The sequence below is a fragment of the Pinus tabuliformis genome, chromosome 9, assembly GCF_031772625.1.
Source record: "Pinus tabuliformis cultivar Carrire ecotype Pingquan chromosome 9, CPIR1, whole genome shotgun sequence".
NCBI lineage: Eukaryota > Viridiplantae > Streptophyta > Pinopsida > Pinales > Pinaceae > Pinus > Pinus tabuliformis.
Window position 1 is genome coordinate 740,348,116 of NC_142307.1, and position 26,858 is coordinate 740,374,973.

General features: G+C 34.2%; 1 pseudogene; it reads right to left on the minus strand.

Moving 5' to 3' along the window:
• Positions 1 to 7,342: 7,342 nt before the first annotated feature.
• Positions 7,343 to 7,942, minus strand: LOC149150824 (cullin-1 pseudogene; annotated as a pseudogene).
• Positions 7,943 to 26,858: the final 18,916 nt, after the last annotated feature.

A 26,858-nucleotide genomic window follows, 5' to 3' on the forward strand; every position in this document is an offset into this window, starting at 1 on the left:
GTATTGTTGATGGAAAAACTGATGTAAGTTCAATTAAAGAAAAATTGTTTGATATGGACAACCATGGAAAACATGAGGGATTCATTGCCCCTGACAAAATTGAGGGAAAAGAGGATGACCAAGAAGAACAATCTATACAGAACGGAGCTGAAGATACACAACCCAGCCACTAATGATCTGTTGCAATAATTCTAGAACAAATTAAACAAGCCAAGCTTCTAGATAATAATGATATGTTCCCTTGTCCAGGTATAACTAATTCTATTCTTGAAACAAAAGCAGACATTTCAATCGATTTTGTAGACTGTAACAATGTGTTCCCTCATCAAGATATGTATGATTTTGTTCTAGATAAAAGATGGACTATCTCAGTAATGATAGTACTGATGTGTTGTTCCCTCTGATGTAATGACTCTGGTACTCTTTTAAACAAGCCCAAACCTACGGACACTAATGACATGTTTCTTTGTTCAGGAATGGATGATTTTGTACTAGACAAACTCCTAGAGAGTCTTACAAAAGAGGCCTGTAAGCAGGAAATGCCCCAGTTAAATACTTCGTTGAAGACCCCTGAGGTTATTGACGGATATAATATATCTCCCTGTTTAGTCACTTTGTTCAGACTGGAATATAGTACTGCATCCAAAAAGCCAGAGCTTGGACACTATGACGTGGAAGAGAAGATTCTAGTTTCAAATGTAGATTTGGCAAATAGTCCACTGCTAGGAGACATAGATAATGAAGATGAATCACATGATTTGGACATTGCTGAAGAAACTGCCGATGAAGAGCAGATTGCAGATTCAGTTGGAGGTAAGAAAAAAGGTAATTTGTTAGTAGAGGATCAAGTTCTAGAAGGTCCAGTGCAGTAGACATCAAATAGTGAAGCTCAAGCCAATGAAGAATGCAGTAAAGAGTATCTTCAGGAAAATCCCATATCACTTGTTAATGATGAAGGTTTAGAGGATGAATTGAATGATTCAAAAACCACTGAAGGGTATCAGGTCTCTGTAGTTGAAAAAGAAGAGCAAATTGAATAGTTTTCCAAGAGTGAAACTCATAATGCTCAAGAAACTATATCTCCTAAGAACTACAATGAGGAAGCTCAAGAGGCTGTGAAGGATGAAGCTCATGAAATCAAGTCTTATTTTTCAGACAAAAGCAAAGTGTGTTTTGGCCTTGATGAGTTGAATGGTCCTCAAAAGGAGGAATATGACAGCCAACAGATTTACGAGAATGAAGCTTATGAAGGTGAATCAATGGATTGTGGCAACACTCCAGAATTAAAAAATAAGCTTCAATTTGATGTAGACAATTTGAATGGTGCTCATCAATTCGAACTCCTGCCAAAGGCTTTGTCTCTAGAAAATCTATCACAGCTAGCATCATATAGTGAAGGTCGAGTGCCTGGGGAATGCAGTGAAGAGGAGCTTTTAGTTCTAAATGATGTTCAGCGAAGTCACGTCTCACTTGTTAATGGTGAAGGTCAAGAAGATAAATTGAGTGATCCCAAAACTAGCGAAGAATTTCATGACTCTATATATCAAAGAGAGGAGCATTATGAATTTGCTTCAATGGTTGAAACTCAGGATGTTGAAGAAACTATATTTCACAAGCAAAATGATGGCTCTCCTGATGCAGTTTGGATGAAAGTGCAAAATCCTGAATAGGTAGATATGTCCAACGAACTTCAAGGAACATATGAGAACATTCAAGCTTCAGAGGATGAAGTGCATCAAGACAACTTTTCAAACAATGGAAATGAGTTTTATAACCTCAATGAGTTGTATGGTTCAACTCCTCAAAAGGAGGAAGATGTAGTTGAGCAGATCACCAAGAATGTTCAAATTCCCTTAACAGATGGTGATCAAGTAGAACGTGGATCTTACAATGTAGCTTTGGAAAAGAATGCAGTTGAAGATGAAGCATATCAGGAAATCATTAGTATTGTTGATGGCATAACTGATGCAAGTCCAATTAAAGAAAAATTGTTTGATATGGACAACCATGGAAAACATGAGGGATTCATTGCCCCTGACAAAATTGAGGGAAAAGAGGATGACCAAGAAGAACAATCTATACAGAACGAAGTTGAAGAGACACAACCCAGCTACTAATGATCTGCTGCAATAATTCTAGAACAAATTAAACGAGCGAAGCTTCCAGATAATAATGATATGTTCCCTTGTTCAGGTATAACTGATTCTATTCTTGAAACAGAAGCAGACATTTCAATCGATTTTGTAGACTGTAACAATGTGTTCCCTCATCAAGATATGTATGATTTTGTTCCAGATAAAAGATGGATTGTCTCAGTAATGATAGTATTGATGTGTTGTTCCCTCTGATGTAATGACTCTGGTACTCTTTTAAACAAGCCCAAACCTACGGACACAAATGACATGTTTCTTTGTTCAGGAACGAATGATTCTGTACTAGACAAACTCCTAGAGAGTCTTACAAAAGAGGCCTGTAAGCAGGGAATGCCCCAATTAAATACTTCATTGAAGACCCCTGAGGTTACTGACGGATATAATATATCTCCCTGTTTAGTCACTTTGTTCGGACTGGAATATAGTACTGCATCCAAAAAGCCAGAGCTTGGACACTATGACATGGAAGAGAAGATTCCAGTTTCAAATGTAGATTTGGAAAATAGTCCACTGCTAGGAGACATAGATAATGAAGATGAATCACATGATTTGGACATTGCTGAAGAAACTACCAATGAAGAGCAGATTGCAGATTCAGTTAGAGGTAAGAAAAAAGGTAATTTGTTAGTAGAGGATCAAGTTCTAGAAGGTCCAGTGCAGCAGACATCAAACAGTGCAGCTCAAGCCGATGAAGAATGGAGTAAAGAGTATATTCAGGAAAATCCCATATCACTTGTCAATGATGAAGGTTTAGAGGATGAATTGAATGATTCAAAAGCCATTGAAGGGTATCAGGTCTCTGTAGTTGAAAAAGAAGAGCAAATTGAATAGTTTTCAAAGAGTGAAACTCAGAATACTCAAGAAATTGTATCTCCTAAGAACTACAATGAGAAAGCTCAAGAGGCTGTGAAGGATGAAGCTCATGAAATCAAGTCTTATTTTTCAAACAAAAAAAAACTGTGTTTTGGCCTTGAACAGTTGAATGGTCCTCAAAAGGAGGAATATGACGACAGTAGATTTACAAGAATGAAGTTTATGAAGGTGAATCAATGGATTGTGGCAACACTCCAGAAGTAAAAAATAAGCTTCAATTTGATGCAAACAATTTGAATGGTGCTCATCAATTTGAACTCCTGCCAAAGGCTTTGTCTCTGCAAAATATATCACAGCTGGCATCATATAGTGAAGGTCAAGCGCTTAGGGAATGCAGTGAAGAGGAGCTTTTAGTTCTAAATGATGTTCAACAAAGTCACATCTCACTGGTTAATGGTGAAGGTCAAGAAGATAAATTGAGTGATCCCAAAACTAGCGAAGGATTTCATGACTCTATATATCAAAGAGAGGAGCATTATGAACTTGCTTCAATGGTTGAAACTCAGGATGTTGAAGAAACTATCTTTCACAAGAAAAATGATGGCTCTCCTGATGCAGTTTGGATGAAAGTGCAAAATCCTGAATAGGTAGATATGTCCAATGAACTTCAAGGAACATATGAGAACATTCAAGCTTCAAAGGATGAAGTGCATCAAGCCAACTTTTCAGACAATGGAAATGAGTTTTATAACCTCAATGAGTTGTATGGTTCAACTCTTCAAAAGGAGGAAGATGTAATTGAGCATATCACCAAGAATGTTCAAATTCCCTTAACAGATGGTGATGAAGTAGAACATGGATCTTACAATGTAGCTCTAGAAAAGAATGAAGTTGAAGATGAAGCATATCAGGAAAGCATTAGTATTGTTGATGGCATAACTGATGCAAGTCCAATTAAAGAAAAATTGTTTGATATGGACAACCATGGAAAACATGAGGGATTCATTGCCCCTGACAAAATTGAGGGAAAAGAGGATGACCAGGAAGAACAATCTATATAGAATGGAGCTGAAGAGACACAAGAATTCAAAGTTGGAGAAAATATACAACTTGTGAAAGTAGACACAGTGGCCAGCAACCAGGAACCTTCTAACATGGATACTCCATTGAAGATGCCTATGCTTACAAAAGGCCTTGATATATCTTCTTGCTTGAATTCTTTTTTTGGTACTGGACTTTAGTGATCCATTAGATAAGCCCAATCTTATGGAGAGTAATGATGCATTATTTTGTTCAGGTATTGATGATTCTCTTCCAGAAAATATCTCAGAGATTGTTACAGAAGCTGCCTGCAAGCAGGAACTTTACCGATTGGATAATCCTTTGAAGACCCCTGAGGTTATAGAGGGATATAATATAGCTGTGGAAAAGAATGAAGTTGAAGATGGAGCATGCCAGGAAAGCATTTTTATTGTTGATGGCATAACTGTTGCAAGTCCAATTAGAGAACAATTGTTTGATATGGACAACAACGGAAAACATGAGGGATTAATTGACCCTGCCAAAATTGAGGGAAACAATGGCCAGGAAGCTGGAGAGACCCAAAATTTCAAAGTTGGAGAAAACATACAGATTGTGGTGAGCAAGCAGGAACCTTCCCAATTGGATACTCCATTGAGGATCCCTGAGGTTACGGCGGGATATAATATATCAACTTGTTTAAGCACTTTATTTGGCTTGGACTGCAATATTCCATCCAAAAGTTCAGAACTTAGAAAAAGTTACAATATAGCCCCTTGTTTAAGTATGAATGAATCTCTTCTAGAAGACGAGGATGTGTGAAATCAACAACTTTCCCTGGATAAGCCATTGAAGAGGCTTGAACATTCTAAGGGACCAGAATATGATACCCCAGTGAAAAAGCTTGAGCTTATAGAAAATGATGTGACATCAGAGACTAAATATTTGTCACTGCATGTCCCACTTCGAGACCATGTGTCTATCATGGAGAAGCATGCTATGGTTTTGGAAGGGACAAAGCATTTTGAAAGTATTCTCCTTGCAGAAAATCCTGTAGAATCTAGAGAAGTAGCTAAGGGTTCTACTATTTTGGCTTATATGAATGTTCCTAGTAAAGGGGATTCAAAAAGAACCAAACTTGTAGACAAAATACTGACTTTGAGAAATAGATTGCAAACTTTGCAATTGGACTTACAAGGACAACTTCCAAAGTCATTCTATGCTACACCTTCCAGAAGGCCGATGAATTGAAAACTTAATGGAAACACAGAGAAAACCATAGATACCATTTCTGTTTACAGGCCAAGGCAATCCATAGGAAGTGATGAGGCTATGCACAGTTCATTAAAGGAGAGTCGTGCTGAGCTAGTGGGACAACTTAGTTTATGGAAGCTACAGAATCTACACAAAGAAAATGAAACAGCAGCAAAGGATTTTGAAAAGGTAAGATAAATTATGTATGAACTTAATATTTTTCCATATTCTTTATCAGATTCATCTTAAGGAACATAGTACATAGTTGGTGCATTGAATGTATGACATTTTTTCATTTTTTATTTTCAGAGATAAGTAAACAATTTGTTTCACTGAATATGTCATCACCTACACTAGAACAGAGGATAGAATCCTTCGACACACCACTGAAGATGCTTGGACATACTGAGGGCCATGATATATCTCCTTGCTTGTACACATTATTTGGACCAAAATGTAGTACGCCATTGACAAATTGTGAGCCTATATAAGATAATGATAAGGTTGTTACTAGCACACCATTTGAAAATGCTTTGCAGCCGTTGTTAGTGACTGAATCAGGGAGAGTTGATAATTTTGGCAATGAATTGTCATGGTTAGTTTATGTATCCCATGAAAAAAGGCTTGGTTTCCAACACCACGGTTAGTTTATGTACACATCTCTCTTTTTCTGTTGATTTCCTCATATGAAATTCATTAATTATTATGATGACGCTGATGATTGTTATCCATTGCTCCACTTAGGTCTGAGTGTTTGTTGTCCTCACAAATGGCCTCTTTCAGTTGAACCTTGATTGTGATCATTATATAAACAACAGTAACGCTATTTGTGAGGCAATGTGTTTTCTAATGGATCCAGTTCTTGGGAAGAAAAATGTCTATGTACAGTTTTCTCAGAGATCGACACTTGGAGTTTTTAACTCAAGTCGGTTCACTCGCAATGTCCATCACATACAAGTAATTAAGGAGGTTGGTGGAGGTACAAACATTTGAATCCTGATAGCTAAGAAACCTGCCTGTCCAATAGAGACATTTGTTTCCCAAGACGGCCTTTTAAACTATAATTGACCACCTTTCCAATAATTTGGTGTTATCTCCTCGCTCCTTGAATGTTCGAAAGTGGAGGTCAAGCACAACCAGTCTGAAAAACCATTAGAGTTGGGGGCTCTTTGACTACATTTTGATTGGTCGATATCAAAAACATTGCTACCAACAAAGGTAAGGGAAAGAAGCCCATTAAAGCTAAAGAAGAGATTGAGAAATTGATCCTAGGTGTTCACTTACACTAGAAAAATGTGGTTAGGTTCTGAAAGTGCATGCTATTTGTAAGATTGGTGTAATGAAAGGAAGGGTAAGGACGGTATAGCCAAAATAATTGATAGGTTTCTAGTGGACACAAAATTAGGCTATACCTACCTTCAGTGACAATGGAATTCACAACCACCAAACCCAAATTTTATATTTTTTAGGCACTAGCTAGAGTAGTGGATAAAACCACCACTCCTTTAGATCCTAATAGTTTCAACTTCTATATCGATCCATCGCCACTTTATGTTATTTCCTTGTAGACGAAGGGATGGAACTCCCTGTCTGAAACATAAAACAAAATTTAAGGAACAGTAGCACAAGTCGAGCAGTGTTCTCCCCTGTGATGAGTTGTGGCACAAAAACCATGCATTATCTAAAGTCCCTCCTCTTGAAGGTAGAACTAGGTGAGTGATTTGCAAGTGACCTGGAAAACTTCTTCATCCTCTATCGCAAAGCAGAGTATTTCTATGTTAGTCAATCGAACCCACATTGAAAATCCAATCTTTGATATGTTTTATTTCTCTAAAATAAAACAAAATTAAACATAAGTTGCATTACAGATTTGTTTTCGACTTGCATCTCAATTAGCGATATTAGTCTATATATCTCAATAAATCACTATTTTCATTGTCACGTTCCAGGTACTCCTTTGAGATCAAGTCCTGAATTCTGGACTTTATTGCTTTAAGTTCGGGCTTGAACATGCTTTGGAGCTGTTCAACACACTCACTCAATAGTTGTTGCTGAGGTAAGATTTTTCTAGCCTTCGTGATGAGAACTATTGTTGAATCTATTTAGAAATGTTTGTCTTCTTTTACATTTTTGATCACTCTATTCCTCTCATTCGCATTCATATCTGTAAGTGGAATCTTAATCTTTTTCAACTTGTGCGAAAAGGGAGGATTGAATTCAAAATTATCACTTGTAGATATTGTTGCAGTGCTAGGTTCCTTTAGAATAATCTTGTACTTGCCACATGAAACTAAATACAAAAGTCGAATAAGATCTTCATCTTCCAAATTTAGTTGAGATTTAATTTCTACATAGCTCAGCTTCGTAGCTTCATTGAACAGCAATAGCAGAGCTGCTTGGTATGTTGTTACTGCCAATTCTATTACCGTGGTGTCAAATTTGGAGATGATGTCATAGGTTCCCAAGGAGTATACCCATGTAAGTGTACGATGTTCATATCTCCGAGAATAAAATTCCTGAAACTCGACAAGGCATGCAGCCATCTCAGAAGGTATATAAAGATTGGAAGACTTGTAAGTTGGCCAACATGTAGCATTCAATACTGTGACACCCAAGGTTAGTTTCAGATTGTTATATGCAGAATTGTTAAACTCAGTTTGGATTTCTTTCGAAACTGCGAAATCTTTAACCATGCCCTCCATTTTTTATATAATACTAGAACCACAGGGCTCCTTCAACTTCGACAATTTGTTCTGCTCATCATCAATATTTACACCTATATCATGCAACAATCTCTTAGCTAAGTATTTCCTGCAAAATTCCGCAAATAAATCGTTATCACTCACATAGCGAACAAGTTTTACAACCTTTTCCAACAGGCTCTCAATATTATCATCACCGACTTTTTTGGACTGCCACCCTTCTTCAATAAATTATCCCAAAAAGTTGCAAACAACTCTGCGCTTGTGGTTCCTGCAACTCTTTTATTGCAAATTACCACCAATGCTTCGTGCAGAGCTTTAGAAATGGAATTATCATTTTGAAATTCATGCTCCAAATAATCCACATACTGGTCATAAATTTCAATGACCTTCTCTAGGAATTCAAGTCCCTGTATTCTTGTATTGTTTGATGAGTTATTGTTCCTAGTAGTGTTTTCTGCCCATTTGACTAAGTCTATTCCTCGGCTAATTATATTTTGTTGAAAAATACTTGCCACTAGTTAGAGACCTTTGGGGATTTTACAAAATAACCTATACATCCTAGAAATATCAATTTTATTATCATCCCTAAGCAGGGCCTCGAAACCTGAATCATGTTTCCCTAAAAGTTGAATTTCATAACGGTCAAGGAGTTCATTTTGGACTATCTCTAATAACCCATGCTTGCTGCGAGAGTGCAAATAATTGTCAACTCTGTGCTCCTCATTCTGTAAGAACTCTTCAGATTTTACCATATATTCTAGACAAGAATAATCCAAAATACATAAAGCAACATTTCGAGCATAGTAAAGTCGAGTATCCTCCAAATTTCCACTTTGCAGGTGGCTCAAATTTAACACATTCGTTGATTCAACAGTTTATGGAAGGTATCTTGAGCCTTGGTTGTTATTTACTCCTACCTCCTAATTCTTCCCCTCTGCCCCTGTAGAAGATGTCAGGTCTTGACAATACAAACTTATTTTATAATATTGCACTGGGAAAAAAAGACATCGGATCATAGTACTGATTACCAGCTCAGTGAAGGTGTTGAAGTGGGCAGCCTTCTATTTATAGAAACATGTTTGGATTTAATAAGAAGAGAAAAGTTGCAAATGAAGGATCATGCTTTCCAATTACTATCAACTGTTAATGGCAGTTTGGATTGTAAATGTCTTTCAGTCTTCTTTCCTAACAAAGTTCTGGATATTTAATTCCTTTATTAATTTAAGCAAATGTTTAAATTTATTCTGTGCAGGAATGAAATTTGATGAAAATAAATCAACTCTGCAGCAAGGGAAGGGAGAATATCCTTCAAATGCAATTGCTGGTAGATGTTTAGGAACTTCTGCAAGTGCACCAGGGCAATCAATTTATGTGGAAAGTGGAAGTGGTGTATCAAGAGGTAGTGATGCAGCAATTGCAACACCTTCCAGAAACAATCATATGGCAAGGGTACAACATTTATATATTCATCAGCAGGACTTAGATTCTTCAGATACTGCAGGGTGAGTCTCATTCATTACTCTATGTTGTTGGCTTCTTGTGGTTGTGTATTTGTCATGTTTTGAGATAGAGCATAATTGATCGGTTGTACCTTTTCACTTGAATAGCATAAAGAAGAGAAAAAGAGTTCCTAGATTCAATGGTGGGGAGAAGGGTGAGAGGGGACTCTGACAGTTCAGCATGAAAGGTGTATCCTCAAAATTCACCTATTCTCTTTCTTTTTCTGACTGAAATTTTCTTTTGGTACATGTTGATGGATGGACGTCCTTATGTTGCTAGAGGTAATGGAATTGATATAAATCGATAGTAGATTCGTATGTGTTTGTTCTCATAATGGAAATCATGGGGCACAAAGGGAGGTCAAATGCAAGCCAATTGTGGACCTCTCCAGCCATGGAGAGAATGTAGGTAGCTAATATGTGTGGAGTTCTATTTAATCCCTGTGGTTGACTAGCTCAAAAAAAATCTTGATCCACTAGCAAATAATGTTTATGTTTGTTATGCATGGTGTCCTTAGGGCATGCTTGTAATTATATTTGTATTACACATTGGCCTTAGGGGTTTGTTTCACTTAGTGTCGATTGTTTAAATATGTCCAGTCAGTCAGAAGGTTGAGAGAAAGTGTCAAACCACATATAATGAGGTAACAACATGACCATAGAGATTGATTATTATTTAGCTATTGTTCCTTGTTTATTTGTTAAGTATGACTCCCATTTTTTTCTCATCATATTATCTTAATTAAATATTGAAATTCTAATATGTAGCATTTTTTAGCAAGCAATTCAGAAGGCATCTCTGAATTTTTTTACCATTGCACATAAAATGCTAAACTGTAGTAATGGTTGACACATAGTACAATCAATGGGAATTGTTACATCCCCAGATCTCTGAAATCGATCAATATGACTGGATCAATGGTGATATGTCTGAGTAAGTAAAGTGAATATTGGTTCAAGTGAAAGTTTTGGAAATGATATGCTGAGAATGCCCCCTAGGCACATGCTCCAATAGGAAGTAGGAATGGATTCAATGAACCAGTGGCATGCAGAAAGTGTTAAATGGGACTCATCTCTGAGAGGAATAGTGAACATGGATTCTCAAGGGAAAAAAGGCTCTTGAACAGGAAAACTTTGTGTAGTCAAAGGTGGTTAGGACATGCTCACAAAACAATACTATGAATGCGAGAGAGGTATTAAATTTATTCAGTCTATTTGGACTTGAAAGAAATATCTAATCTATGAAAACTGTGGATCCTTGTAAGAAGTTCAATTTGTCAGTATTGTGCGTCCTTTTATCTCAATTGAAAATACTTCATGCTTAGATTGTTGATATCATATGCTTGATTTGTTTGTAGCCCTTTTGTAGTAAGTAATTGTTTCTTTTGCAGGACGTTTTGAATTCAAATTTACAAACGAATTTAAGAGAAAATCTGGCAGGAGGAGATCCTAAAGGATTTTCTATAGGTTATGCTTCTTCGAACTCATCTGTATTTGACAGTGCCACAAACATGTCCAAGTGTCTTGTTCAAACAAACCAACATCTTTATCAAGTTAAGGTTTTGGTTCAAGTTTTTTTATTAAGTAATTTATCTATTTGTTGGTCCACCAACTTTTACTAGGTTTTTATATTATAATATACTGAGATGTTCAATTTCTACTTATAAATTGTTTCTGTCGAACCAAAACGTTCTTGACCTTCTAAGCAAGTCAAATAATCCAAAAGAAAGTGATGCATTAAAGCGCACTATATTAGGAACTTCAATGTAGCTAGCTATAGTTTTCCCACAACATGCAACAAGCTACCCCTAGTCTTATCTCGCCATGCCTCTACTATGAGAGATTCTATTGGCCTTCAATTGGTGGCTCAACTTTCATGGCACACTAGTAAGAAAGCAAGTTTTCCCTAAAGTTGTGGATCCATAAGGCAATCCTTCATCAATTAATCGATGCAGCTAGCTATAGTTTGCCCACAACATGCAACAGGCTACCCCTAGTCTTATCTCACCATACCCTTGCTAGGAGATTCTATTGGCCTTCAACTGGTGTTGTTGGGAAAAGTATCCAATACGGAATGACCCTATCCCACTCTAAGGGTGATAGTACCTCAGCAACAATCAAAGCAAAGCTATTTGAGATTACTTCTTTATGAGATGTAAAAGATATCCACTAACCAATGTCTTTCGCTAATGATTGATCTAATCTTCTCTCTTTGCTGCTTGCTCCCAGCTCCTTGCTCTTTCACTGGCCCAGCTACAACAAGATCTTGCAAAATGGCAAGAGAGGGAAACTACAAGAAGCATACATTCATAATTGATTCAAGGATTAGAATAAATCAAATACACAAGTATAGCAACACATCATTGAGACACATGTATATAGAAGAACCTCAAATGCTTTATTAATGGAAGAAGTAAAGTTCAGGAAGTGATACAACCATAAGAGGCCCAATCCAGCATCACCTCCCAGCAGAAAGAAATCTCCTCTTCACCTCCTTAAAAGCAAATCACCCAATAGTTCTAAACTCAAACCAACAGCACTTCCTTACATTCACAAGATTCCAGCCTCCCTAGACCTCATGAGAGAGCTCTATATATAGGAGTTTTGGAGAAAGGATGAGTCAGCTTGAGACTGGCATGAAGCTGACTAGTGTCCTCTCTCACTTCAGTTATTCTTCAGTTCTTGAGTCCACTTGGAGGTTCTTGCTTCCACTTGGAGATCTAGACCCTCTTACTCATCACCAGTCGAATTCCTTGATCCAAGTGTCATTTTGGAAGCTTCCTGGGCATTGACAACTTGAGGAATGACTGTGCCACATGTCCCAATTCGCCCAGCGCAGGTAGCCTTCTTTGCAGTTGACATTCAGCGCAGGTAGACAGTGGAGCAGTTGACATTCAGCGCAGATGCTCAGTGGAGCAGTTGACATGATCCAGAATTGCCTTGTTTTTGAGTGTTTTCAGGTGGAGAACTGTTATTCAGTGCTGTGGTTTGCTGACCTTGTTCCTCTAGGGGTAGGAACAACATGTTTAGGGACTTTGGATCCCTTAGATTATGGACATTTCATGCTTCATGCTGTAAGGCACAAAAATGTCTATAACAACTGGTGGCTCAAATTTCATGGACTCTATGGTATGTAATCTTTGTTGGATTTCCAATATAATTTTGAACCGTATTTTCATTTTATTTTTTATTACTATTAGATATTATATCTTAGCTTATTTTATGGTTAGCATTCTATAACAAAAACATGCATTGTGTTATGTAATTAATACTAACATGTAATATTGAATTTTTTTGTCATAATGCTATAGGTAATGATTGCCAAGATGATGATCACGATGATGATCCAAACTATGATCAACATATATCAAGAGATGATGAGGATGAGGATGAGGATGATGGTGGTGAAGGAGGAGATGATGATGATAGTTGTGGTGTTGGTGATGATGTGGATGAGACTAATGAGGATGGTCAAGATGATCATGAGGATGATCTTGGTGGTGGTAGCTAGGCATGCACATGCATTGTTTTGGTGAAGAAATTATTTTGTAAAATGACATTATTATGTTTAGATGGGTGTTGTGAATTTACCCTATATCAATGAAACATTTTGATTTTGTAATCATACGATGAGTTTGATTTGATTAAAGATGATGATGATATTATCATTATTATATTTTTATTTGATTTATATATTGGAAAGTATCATCATTATTTTGATAGAGAATTATAATGTATGGTGATATTACCATCTTTGGATGTATGTTGTTAATTTATTGTAGAATAATGATATTCATGAAATATTTTGATCTGTTAATCATATTTGAATTTTAGTTGTTTTGATTAAAAATAATATTGATCTTATTAGTATTATGTTGCTATTTTATACATATGTGTTGAAAATTGTCAATGAATCATTGTATATGATGACATTGTTATTTTTTTGGATGTATGTTGTCAATTTCCCTTAAAAAAATTTACAAATGACTTTGAATTGTGATATCTTCTTTAATGATATTTAGAAACTATGATATATTTCACTATGCAATTGAAATTAGTAAAATGAATTTATAAAGGGGGTCATATATGTAAAGAAAAATGTACTCTGCATAAGAAGTCAAAAGTGGATGTAACCATGGATGCAAAATTGAAAGTAAAATTGGATGTTAAACTAGGAATTAATACAAAATGCAAACAATGACATACAAAGTGTTTTAAACTAGAAGTGAAAAATTGTGCAATAGTTGACACAAAGAAGGGAACAAAACATAGCATACAAAAGGATATCAAATTGGGCAAAAACAAAGACACATAAATGGACACCAAATTAGATGCAAAAAAAGACAGACAACTAGATGTAAAATAAGATGCAAAGTTGAGTGCTAAAAAGAAGCAAAAAATGTTACAAATTAAGATGCCAAATGATTATGCAAATAATGGTGTAAATTTGGGATGCAAACTTGGGCGACGAAAAAAAAAAAAAAAAGAGAGAGATGTAAGAAAAGACATAAAAAAAAGATGCAAAATGGGGCTGAAAAAAGGTGAAACCAAGGATGCCATATTGGATGTAAAAAATGATGCATAATCAGATGCAAATTTAGGCTCAAACTTAGACACAAAATTATATGCAAATGTGGACACAAAATGAGGCAAAAAAATATGCAAATTTGGATGGTGAAAATGATGTAAAACTAGACACCAAAAAAATGCAAAATTGGATGAAAAAGTAGGTGTAAATAATGGTGCAACATTGGACACATAAGTAGACACAAAAAATGGTGCAAAAATGAGCATAAAAATAGCTCAAAATTGGATGCAAAACTTGGTGCAAAAACAAATACAAAAGTAGATGTAAAAAATGGCTCTAAATTGAATGTACCATTAGACACAAAATAGGATGCAAAGGCGGACACAACACATGACTCAACATAAGATGCAAATATAAATGAAAATTTGGATGCTCAAAATGATGTAACATTGGATGCAAGAAATGGTGTTAAAAACGATGCAAAATTGGATGCAACAAATGACGCAAAATATGGTGCAAAATGGAATGGGAAAAATGGAGACAAATCAAACGTAAAAGTGGACGTAAAAAATGGTCCAAAAAAAGATGCAAAAATGGGCACAAAAATGGATGCAAAATTTGATGCTAAATCAAATTCAACACATGGTGCAAAGATAGGCACCAAATTTGGTGCAAAAATAGAAGCAAAAACTAGTGTAAGACTAGATGCAAAACCTGGTGTAAGACTAGATGCAAAAACTGACACAAAATGGATGCAGAAAAAGACGTTAAATTGGATGCAAAATACGGTGTAAACTTGATGCAAATGATGGCACAAAAATGGAAGTAAAGAATGACACAAAATAGGAAGCAAAAGACAATGAAAAATAGATGCAAAAAATGACACAAAACTAGAAGCAAAACCTGTCATAAAATAAGATGCAAATCTTGGTTCAAAATTTGACGCAAAAAATGATGCATAGTTTGGTGTAAAAAATGATGCAAAATCTAGCGTGAAAAAAGGATGCAAAATCAGGCGCAAAAAATGATGCTTTAAAAATTGTACAATAGAGCCATATTTAGCGCCAGGTTGCTCATCACAATTACAAAAAAAATGCACTAAAATCTGGGGCTAAATCTGGCGCAAATCACTAGTTTTGTTGTAATGATGTGCCTTATGTTTCTCCTGATAGTGTTGATCTTCCACTTCCTCCCCCACCTTAGAGTTTGTCAGATTGTGTTGAGATAGTAGTTGACCATCCATCATCTTCTATTGTAGACCAACTAGTAACTCCTCCTCCACCTCAGAGTTTGACATACGTTGAGGCATTGATTGATCGTCCATCGTCTTCTACTACATACCAGGTTGACACTACTGCGTCTGTTGTATCATATATTTGATTGCAATTATTTGACTTGTTCATATATATATATATATATATATACATATATGGTGCATTTTTTTGTTCATGTTTATGTACTTAATTTATATGTTGGTGTTGAGGTGTATATTGTTAGGTCATGTTAGATATGTTCATTTAATGTGCTTACATATAGATGTGTATGTGATAGCAATTATTTGACATGGGATGTGTATTAATTTGAGGATGTGTGTCGTGATGATGTTAGATTACAATGTTTGTGTTTTGTTAAATGTGATCACAATGATGATACCCTATTAGATTATTAGATTTGTACGCTAACTAATGATGTTTGTATATGATAGAGGTGTATATAATTAGATGATGGTAGTGAATTAAAATGTGTATCTTAGAGGATGTTTATGTTTTTTAGACGGTTATCATCGTGATGTTTATTTTTATGAAATAATATTTATTATAGATTATGCATTGGTGAACTTATATCAAAATTTTATATATGAAATTGCATGCAAAACGACTTACTTTAAAAAAGAAAATGCAAAGATATTTTTATAAATTACAAAGTTTAGTACGGTTGAAACTATGATTGTAAAATTACAATAAATATTTTTCTATTGCTTAGATGGTTCACTCATATTCAATCTAACTTAATTAGTAAAATATTTCAATAATCACAAGGAAAAAATAATTAAAGGTAAATTAACTTATTTAGTTCTTAATAAGACGAAAATGTGTAACTTATTCAATTTTTAATAAAAAATATTAATAATAATAAATTAATCAAAAATACAATTTAACCAATTCAACATTGGTTCATAAAATTTAATTTATTACTAAAGTTATGAGATTTTCAAGAAATTTAAATTTGATATGTATAGGAACTCTTACCAAAAAAAATAAAAATTTCTCTCTCTAAAGATGAGGACCAACAAATGTAAAATAAGGCTTGTGAAGTTACTTGTAGTTGGGGATTTGCTCTATTGGAAGTTCTCCCTTAAAGAGGCAAGTGAACATTTTTCTAGTAATAAAGATAAAACATTTTGGTGTTATTTTGGTTCTTTACTTGCTATTGTATTGGTTTGAATTTAACTCTTTTTAATTGTAAAAATGAGTTAAATAATACAAATTTGATACTATATTAGATTTAAATTTTTGACAAATAAATATTTGATTATTTCTTAATAAACAACTCAAAAAGTATTATTTTTCCCACATACTTACCATGAGATAGTCACTAAAATTCACGTTTTCACATTTCTCCTAGCTGATATTACATCATGTTCACAATGATAAAGACATGTATACTTTAAATAATTTACTTACAAATACATAAAAATAGATATTTATTTTACATAATCTAAATAGGAAAGAAAAATGCATCACCAAGTCTATTTGAAAGTCAAACAAATGCCTCTTAATCACCATCACATTATTTATCATTTAATTCTTAGCCATTAAATATTTATTAATTCAAATTATAATTATAATTACCATTGAAAAGAACAATCAAAATTGTTCCATCATCCATGAAGGGGAAAATGAAACCTCTCATTCATCCATGTAAGCCAATTTGTTTCTCTTATGATCCATAACAAGATGTAATCAACATTTTGTACATGCATAAGACCTCCTTTTTTGTTTACATAATGTTGCAAGAACTGTAATTTAAATATAGTAAACATGACTTTGCCTCTCATGTCAAGAATTTAATCTTATATATTAATACACAATTTTTCATTGTTAAAGTCCTCAGAGAGTTATCATTGCATGATGATTTATATTTATTTTGAACTAAACAAGAAGAAAAAACATGTGAATTGATTAATAAACCAATAAGTATCTAAATTGAGATTAAATCTTCAATTTTATTTCTAAATTCACTATTTTCTTATCATTTTCCTATTTGAGAAGGATTGTGACCTTGAATCCTTTTATGATAGATATTGTACACAATTGCAAATACTTACTTTTAAGTGTAAAAATGTTTGTGAATCTTACCAATTATATTATAAAATGCCAACAAGACGAATAAAAAACAATATAATTAGCAAAATAAAGAAAATAAAAACATACAACAATAGTATAAATGATGAAATAACACAATTACATATCACTCTCCATTGTCATCACCCTAATTATCTTCCTCACTTGGCATGATAACAATGTTTTTCTCAAAAATATGTTTTGATCTAGGGTTGTGTCTTAATACAAACCACCAATCCCTATCCAACACATATGGGTAAAAAACCACCTAGTTGTAGTTTTTTGGGAAAACATAAGGCTCCCTAGCTTCATGCTACATCTTTCTAGAGTTGATAGATATCAGCCCACTATCGTGATCTTCCTTTACATTATTTTGATCAAAGATGCCCCACTACTTGCACCTAAACATAACACATTTAACGAAGATAATTCCACTTGAATGATCTCTTGTATCTTTCCAACATAACCCAATGTCCCCTGCATTAGGTTTTGATCGCGGTGGTTAGCACGACTAGATTGGTCGAACTCAACTTCCACTCCACAATATTGTGTCATGCATCCATCATCGACATCCTCTATGCAAAAATGATGTCCATATGCCCACATAGATGGGAACAAATGCACCTATAAAAAAGTGAAAAAATCACAATGTCATGTGTCTAATAACCTGAACATAATTAAAAATAATATATATATATATATATATATATATATATATATATATATATATATTACAATTCAAAGGTGCAGTATGAAGTTAAAATTGTACAAAAAGAGATTATAATTACCAAGTTGTTACACCCAATCCCTATGTTTAGTGCATCCTCTTCAGCATGCGCATAACAAACAGATGCACTTTATTTCTCTCTGACTTGATCAACAACCCAACTATTAGGGCATGTCATTGGAATATTTTCTTTTAAATGATCAGGATAAGGCACACTTCTACCATTCAACCGTTTGAATTATTTCCTTTCACTATCCCATTTCCTCATCTTTTGTTCATACAATGCGACCCATGGTTGTGTCGCTTCCACATATTAAATAATGAATTTGTTGATGGATTCAATTTCTGAATTTGCTGATGAAATCAAACCAACATATATATAGTATGTATGAGATCAAAATATGCATTAATATGAAGTTCAATGTGAATAGTTATTGTGTAGTGATTTGAAAAATTATAAGCCTGCACTTACTCTTTATTATTGCCTATTTCCATTCATTTCGAGAAGATACACTTCTCTTTTGTCTTCATCCCTTTCATCATCCCAAATCGTCGCACCTAGTGTGTTGTTGATCTATTTGATGTACTCACTGGAATAATAGAAATACTCATACGATATATACCCCTTTGTCATAGACCACTCAATTTTTTCCCTTTGTGGAACAAACCTTTCAATTTCTTCATGTACCTCTATAATAAGAACATCCAACGACAAGAAACCACCCCACCTAATTCAACCTCATGTACTAGGTGAATTAGAAGATGAACCCGCAAGTCCTTGAAACTCGTCGACAATTCCTTCTCAATCATACAAACAATCTTAGTTATCTCTTGACGCCACCGTGGAATGATAGCCATATTAATCTCCTTTGATGTGATCCAACGTACAAATGCAAATAATTTAGATATGGCATGACGTAGGTCTTAGGGGAAGTCATGGTTCACACACCCACGCATGAGCAAAGGATAATGGCATTGCATAATAAATATTACATTATACAAAAATTAATTATAAAATATCCCATTACATAAAAATAAAAATAATAAAATCGTGTTTTTGGCATACGTACTCCTAGAAGGTTCAAATGGTCATGCGATTTCAACCCTAACAAATGGTCTTCCACATTGAAGCAACGTCGTAGTGAAGACCCATATAAAAAAGGCACCCTCACACTCATTATAACTTTTTTGTCAAAGAAATATCATCTTTCTTTAAAATAATGGGAAATCACCTTCTTTGAAAGACTAAGAGGGACCATCCTCTCCTCTAGTTTTCGGTCTTGACCAATGTTTATTTTTAGTTTTTGAAGAAATAAGATCTCTCCTAACAGCCAATGTGTCACTTTCTTTTGATGATATTAGCGTCCATAAAGAAGATGAAGCATTTTGTCCCAGGTGTATGTTGGTGGTCACCTGCCTATTCCATTGGAACCCCCATCACTGTCTCTTTTAGTTTTTTAGTTTCCTTAATTGTAGCACAACTTACTATTTTTGGAAATTTTTCGGGTCCTGAACTTCCGGAGCCGTTTTGAGGCCCTAAACGGCGTTTTTTGGGGAAAAGAAAGGCCAATAATGGTTGTGGACCAATTTTGACTGGTTGAAAGTTGTATTCCTTGGATATATGTTTCTAACGAGGTATTGTGTGTGTCAAATGAAGATCATATACCAAAGTTATGACCCTGGGAAGTTGATGTACCAATTTACCCAAACGAGGCCCATGGTTTTGGCGCTTCATCTCCTAGGATTAGGTTTTTCGATGATTAGGGTTTTCCATTGTTTCTCAATAATAAATAGACCTCTGAGCTTCATTGGAACACAGTTCAAAGGATGTAGTCACCACATCTCTTCTCAGAGACAAGCTACTGTCACCTGAGCTAGTCTTATCTACATTCTGTTTGTAAGCATATTTCAATATTTGATATTAATGAAATGACGTGTTATTTCTGTTGCATCTCTATATTTATGGTTATATTTGTAATCTATTGTGTTCTTGTTTAAGTTCGGATCACATTCTTAAGCATATGCATGGGATCTAGTAAGTTGGCAATCTTAAGATGCTCCCAATATGGGAGCTCATAAAATACATATTTCATTTTCATCCCTATGGGAAAATTCTTAACACAGATGTCGAATAATTCTAGATCATAAAACTTAGGCTCCCCATTTGAATCAAACATTTCTACAAACTTCTCCTTCTCTCTCTCATATGCTTTAAGCCATTCAATTGGTGTCATTATTGCAAGCCTTTGAGTTCTCTCTGGTTTACCATGAAAGCGGATGTTTCTATTTTGTAAGGGTGTTCTTCTAGGAGGAATACCCTGGAGCAGTCATATACTGGATTTCATAGGTGGTTGGACCACCTAGCCTTCAGAGAATGTCCACAACATTTACATCCATGATACCATTTTGTTATAAGACCTGTGAAATTATTGTATACAAGTTGGCACATTAGTGACCATGAATATTAGAAAAATATCAACGAATTAAATTAATATGTGAAACAACATTGTTACGTATATAAAAAATTTCAATAAAAATGTAATTTACCAAAGAAAACTCCTAAGCTTGGATAATCATGTATGGTGTAATCACATATGCCATACAACGTAAAATTCCTCTTTGTTCCAATGGGTCTTGATACATCATACACATGTATCCCTTCCCATAATTCCTTCAATTCATCTACATGTGGTTCTGAGTAGACATTCATATTTTTCACTTGTCTTCTACCGAGGACTAGGAGATCCAACATAACATTTTCATTCTTCACGAACAACCATGGGGGGATATTGTTATTGATCACTTCTACACGCCAAACAGAATAGTTGGTCTTTTGGAGAGAATATGCGTTGACGCCATCCATGGTTATGTTCATTGATAGACTTCATACTTCATCCTTGAATTTTTTAGACCATGTATCATCTATATGCTTCATGGTTATTGAATCTATTAGGATTAGCATAACTCTTGACTCACTCATATGTGAGACATGTCATCCCTGCAACATAGCTAATTCTTTGCAACGAAAGAGTCTTTGAATCCTTGGGGTAATAGGCACATGCCTCAATATATTATGAGGAAGACCATGTGATTTGCCCTTTTTTATCATGGTGCCTATCATGCCTACATTTTGGGCATATCTCTTTGTTATCATATTCTCCTCTATATAGAATACAATCATTCATACATGCATGATATTATATCTACTCAACACCCAACATTTTCAACAATTTCTTTGCCTATTCGTAACTACCCAACAAGATATTATCACTCAAAATAACCTTATATTTGAATAACCTGCAATTGGTGGGGAAATAATTGTACAATGCCAATATTTAACATTCGTAAAATCAACCATTTCTAATGTTGATTGTGTGACAATATTTCTCAAAATATAAGGGAATTGATCGATCATGCTGGTGAATTACCTCAATATTGTCAAGAAACATGCATTCAACATGCCAAACTTAGATTTCAAGTTGTATAGCAACATCAATGTCCCTAGTTGAGTAGACTTTGACTTGTCGCCAGGTCAAAGAGAGTGGTGGTGGAAGCAAATTTTAGGCATTTGAACAAGGTATCAATGATATGAGCATCATCCCCTAGCTCATCATTTTGGAATTCATCTAACAAAATTTCCTCCATGGCAATCGTATCTCGTAAGTAATCATCCATACCAACCTCTATTTGATTACCTCCATTGCCAACTTGTGATGAAGAACTACTATTGTTGTAGTCATTCCTAATTGATGAATCTGGATGTAGTGGGAATTGAATAGGTGGTTGATTCAACCTTTATCTTTATGCTTCCTCTTTGAGCCTTTCTCTTAATGTAACTTTCTCTTGAGTTGACGTTGTAGTGGGGTGCACCAGAAGATGGTAGGTGGGTCACTCATCATCACTAGAATCCTAATTTCAAAATGTATTGAATGTCATTAGTACAATATCAATGACATTTGTAATCATGCAATGCAATTGGTGTGTTGATATTACATTAAACCAAATAATTATTACCATCATTGATCCAGCATTATGTCTAGAAGATGCCATTTTTCAATTGGCAAGGTGAAGAGGCTATCCATTTTCATCTACCAATTGTTTGTGATATATTTCTCCTGATAAGAGTTTTCAAAGTTTTTGAAATGGAGGAAAATTTCCTGCATTTGAACTCGATTCTGAATCAAAATCCTACAAATTTGGATACCATTTTATTCAAATTTACATGGATTCAAAAAAAAAATCAATTAGATAATCAAAATATAAATAAAATTTGAACTTACTAGAGATGGAAAGGGATAACTCCGTGAAGGACTTTGATCAGCAATATGGAATGCGCTGGAATTTGAAGAATTAGTCATTTGATATTATTGAGATTTTGTCCCTGCATTTGAGAAAAATCAAAAATAAAAATTTGCATATCTAAAATTAATCTTGAGAACCTTATAACCACAATCTAAATTTTAAATATAGTTTTCAAACCATTTTTCAAGAATAAGGCGAATTTAAGTGGAAAATGTATATTGTGAACTACTGTAATTCATGTGGATACATCCTAAAGGATAATTTGATATTAATATGCCATTTTATGTGAAAAGAAAATTGTAGATAGCTTTTAAACCTGACCAGTGCGCTTATTAGAACAAAGTGCACCGATGCATTTAATAATACCAACACCAACGGGTTCAAATAATACACGCACCAGTTTCTGGGATTCCTAAAATATATATATATATATATATATATATATCGGTGCTCTTGTAAAAAAATGCACCGGTGTGTTTCATATATATATATATATATATATATATATATATATATATATCGGTGCTCTTGTAAAAAAATGCACCGATGTGTTTCATATATATATATATATATATATATATATCGGTGCTTTTGTTAAAAAAACGCATCGATCTGTTTCATATATATATATATATATATATATATATATATATATATATATATATATATATATATATATATATATCGGTGCTCTTGTAAACAAATAACCCCTCTAATTATCGGACAATTATGATCAGCCCTCTCTTAGCCAAGTTATATGGTAGTATTTTGGAAAAGAAGTTAAGCATATGCTTGAAAGTGAAGATAAGCGGGCTAAAGGCCAAGCAGGTTTCAGAAGGCATCACTCAACAACAGACCACCTCGTTACGCTTAGGATCATTGTGGAGGAATGTCGTAATGATAAATCCAATTTATTTTGTTGCTTTGTGGACTTTAGAAAGGCTTTCGATATGGTTGCTAGATACAACCTTTGGAATAGATTAGAAGAGCTAAAGGTTCCTCTCGAGTTGAGAGTTGCCGCTATAAGGTTATACGAGAATGTAATTGCCAAGCTAAAGAGCAACGATGGGTGGTCGAAAGATATTAAGTGTAACATCGGAGTTAAACAAGGTTTCCCCCTCTCCCCTACCCTATTTGGCATTTACATCGATAAGCTCGAAGGCTATTTAGAGGAAGCAGGATGTGATGGCACGATCTTAACTGGGATAGTCGTCATCCTTCTTCTCTATGCTGACGATATTGTTCTTTTGGCGAGGTGCCCATCTGATCTTGATAAGCAACTCAGGCTTCTTAGGGATTTCTGCTCTACCATGGGTATGACTGTTAACACTGACAAAACAAAAGTTATGATTATCAAATCCAAGAAGGACACTTACGCTAATTTTATGTATGAAAATAATAACTTGGAGGAAGTGTATTCTTACAAGTACCTAGGAATTGATATTCATCACAAGCTCAACTGGAACCATAGCGTTGAGAAAAGGATTAATGGGGGGTGGAAAGCTTATTTTGGTCTTGAAAATAATTGTAAAACAGCAAACCTCGTAATGTGGGATAAAAAGAAGTTCCTCTTTGAAACTTTAGTCACTCCTGTTATCCTATATGGTTGTGAGGTTTGGGGTTGCATCATCTCCAAAGAATCATGGAGAAAGATTGGGAAAATCTAGAAGCATTTTATAACTTATAACTTGAAAATTAAAAGTAATACACCCTATCCTATTCTCCTTATAGAAGCATGTATTTCCCCTATTGAGAGCCTAGCTATGATTAGGTTTTTGTTGTACAAGCACAAACTCAATAACATAGACAATCATAGACTTCCCAAGCTAGCTTTAAATTCCAGCCAAAACAACCTAAGGCTCAATCGGGGGTGGCATAAAGACACAAGGGCCTGGTTAAACTATTGGGAGATCAACGAGAATGATGCATTGCAAAACATAAATAACATTAAAGATATTGTTACTTCTAAGTTCAAAGAAAAAATGTGGTGTGAGAAAAATTTAGCAGCTAAAAGAAAATTAAGTTATTATAAGGTCATAAACCCCACCCTAGAAGATCAAAAGTATCTCTCTATTTTAACTAGCTCAAAGAATAAAATTATTATAGCAAAGATTAGAACGAATTCTCATGAGCTCCATAGTGAAACAGGTCGTGGGGCAGTTCCTAAAACGCCATGGATGGAAAGGATCTGCCATATATGTGAGAATAGGAACATCGAGGATGAAAACCACTTCCTCTTAGAGTGCCCCACGTACAACCACATTACATCTCAGTTTCACAATCTTTGTTACAACACTGACCTTCCTAGCCTTTTACAATGTCAAAATTATAGTGAACTCAGGAGGCTTCTCTCCAAGCTTTTTGAGCATAGGAATAAAATCTTAAATCAAAATAAATAATTTGTTTCTTTAGGTCCGATAGACCAATGTTTGGTCTCAGCGGACGTTAACCATCATCATCATCATCATCAAAAAAATGCATCGATGTGTTTCAAAAAAAAACGGGTATGCACATGTTTCGGATTTTAGAAAAAAATGAATTCAACCAAGTCGTTGCTCTTATAACAATTACAACATCGATGCTTTTAAATAAAAACTACATCGTTGCATTAAAAAAATTAATTGCACCGTTTCAGGATTTTGAAAATTAAAAAAGAATTGTATCATGTCAATGCGTTGAAAACATTTGGCGCCCGACAATGTTGATGCACTTTTCCTATAAACGTACAGGTGTGCTTAGCTATCGAATGCACCAATGTTCAAATAAATTGAGAAAAATAAGATAAAAACTAAAAACAAAAAAAAAAAAGATATATATTTTTTTTTAATTCAAAAACGAGCGGAAATTGATTTTTGAAATCTAATTTCATAGAGTCTTTTAGATAGTAAAAATTTATTCATTATTTTACCCAAAAGTTCAAGGGATTGATTTGCAAGAGAGACATACCAGGAGCACTATGCAACAACAGAACTATTCAGAAAATCAGACGCTGAAAGATATGGTGATTCACTCAAAACCCTACATAATAAACGTTTTTAAATTTTATTGTTTATTTTACTTATAAAAAAAATTACAATTTCTATTAGGGTTTAATTAAAAGAGAGATCGTTTTCAAGAGACATATTGGGAGCAGTGTGGAGCAACAAAATAATTTGGAACTACAGAAAGATCAAAATTTGAAAGGTATGGTGATTCACTCAAAAACCTGGATAGCAAAAATTTTAAATTTCACTGTTAAAATGTTTTACAATTTCTTTTAGATTTATTTACAATTCAAAAAAAATAAGAATAAAAAAAAAACCTTGAATAATAAAAAGTTTACTATTGATTTACTAGTAAAAAGTTTTACGATCTTTGTTTCTATTTAAATTTAATTAAAATTAAGAAAGAAAAAAACAAAAAAGTTTGATACTTACCTTAAACCCTTGCTTCTTGCTGCAAAATTTCACCTTAGGGTTTAACTTCCTCTGACACTTCACAATTAGGGTTTTTCATTTTAGGTATTTTAGATTTAATGAGTTTGTGTGCTTATTATATAAGTAAAGTAGGGGAATCGCTTATTGAATTAGATCCAAACCTTGTCATCCTTGTCCGTTTTTTTAAATGGATATATATTATGTGGTGTGTTCCGTGTAATATAACGCACTGGTGCGCCCTATGTAATACAACGCACCAGCATATTATAACAATGTCGTTTATGTCCAGTCTGGTCATCGTTGCTCCCGATGTAATATAACGCACTAGCGCGCCTCTTCCATATAATATCATTAAATCATTGCAGTGTGTTTAGCGTTACAAATCGCACCGTCATAATTTAAAATTATTTTAAAAAATAACTTTCCCTTACGGTTCTAGACAATTAAACACCCAGTGCATTTATTCAGATATTCGCACTGGTTACCAAAGCTCTTTTTGGCTGAAAATTATTTGATTTATTTATAAAATATATTTAATGGCTTCTGTATTAAATGGTACAGGTTGGATATTGATAAAAAAAATTCAGAGAATGTGTCAAGTACCAAAAATACTAATCGACACAATGATAACACATCAAAAAAAATAAGAGAAAGCAAGTTTTTTGTAAATTCTTTACAAAATTAATGTGTTTGAACGATATGTAAGTTGAAATAATATATATTGATTAGTGTGTCAGACAGAGACACAAAATGAAGAAGGTCGATAAGATTATTTCTAATCTAAGTGTAGAAGAGTGTAAAAGTCAGATAGAAAAATTGCAAAAAGATGAATCAAATGAATGAAAAAATATTATTCAACATGAGCGTTTTTTTTTAATTTTTATTAATAATACACTTAAGAATATTATATAACATGTTTCAGACAATCTATAAATGCATATATGTTTAATGTTCTATAGGGAGCAACAACAAAGGAAAATATCAATGTCATTCTAAGAAAAGAAAAATTATAGAACATGTAAATGACGATGAATTGGTCCTTAGCTCATCTATTGGAGGTTAATGAAAGGGGGGGAGCTTTTTACAAAATTTTGAGG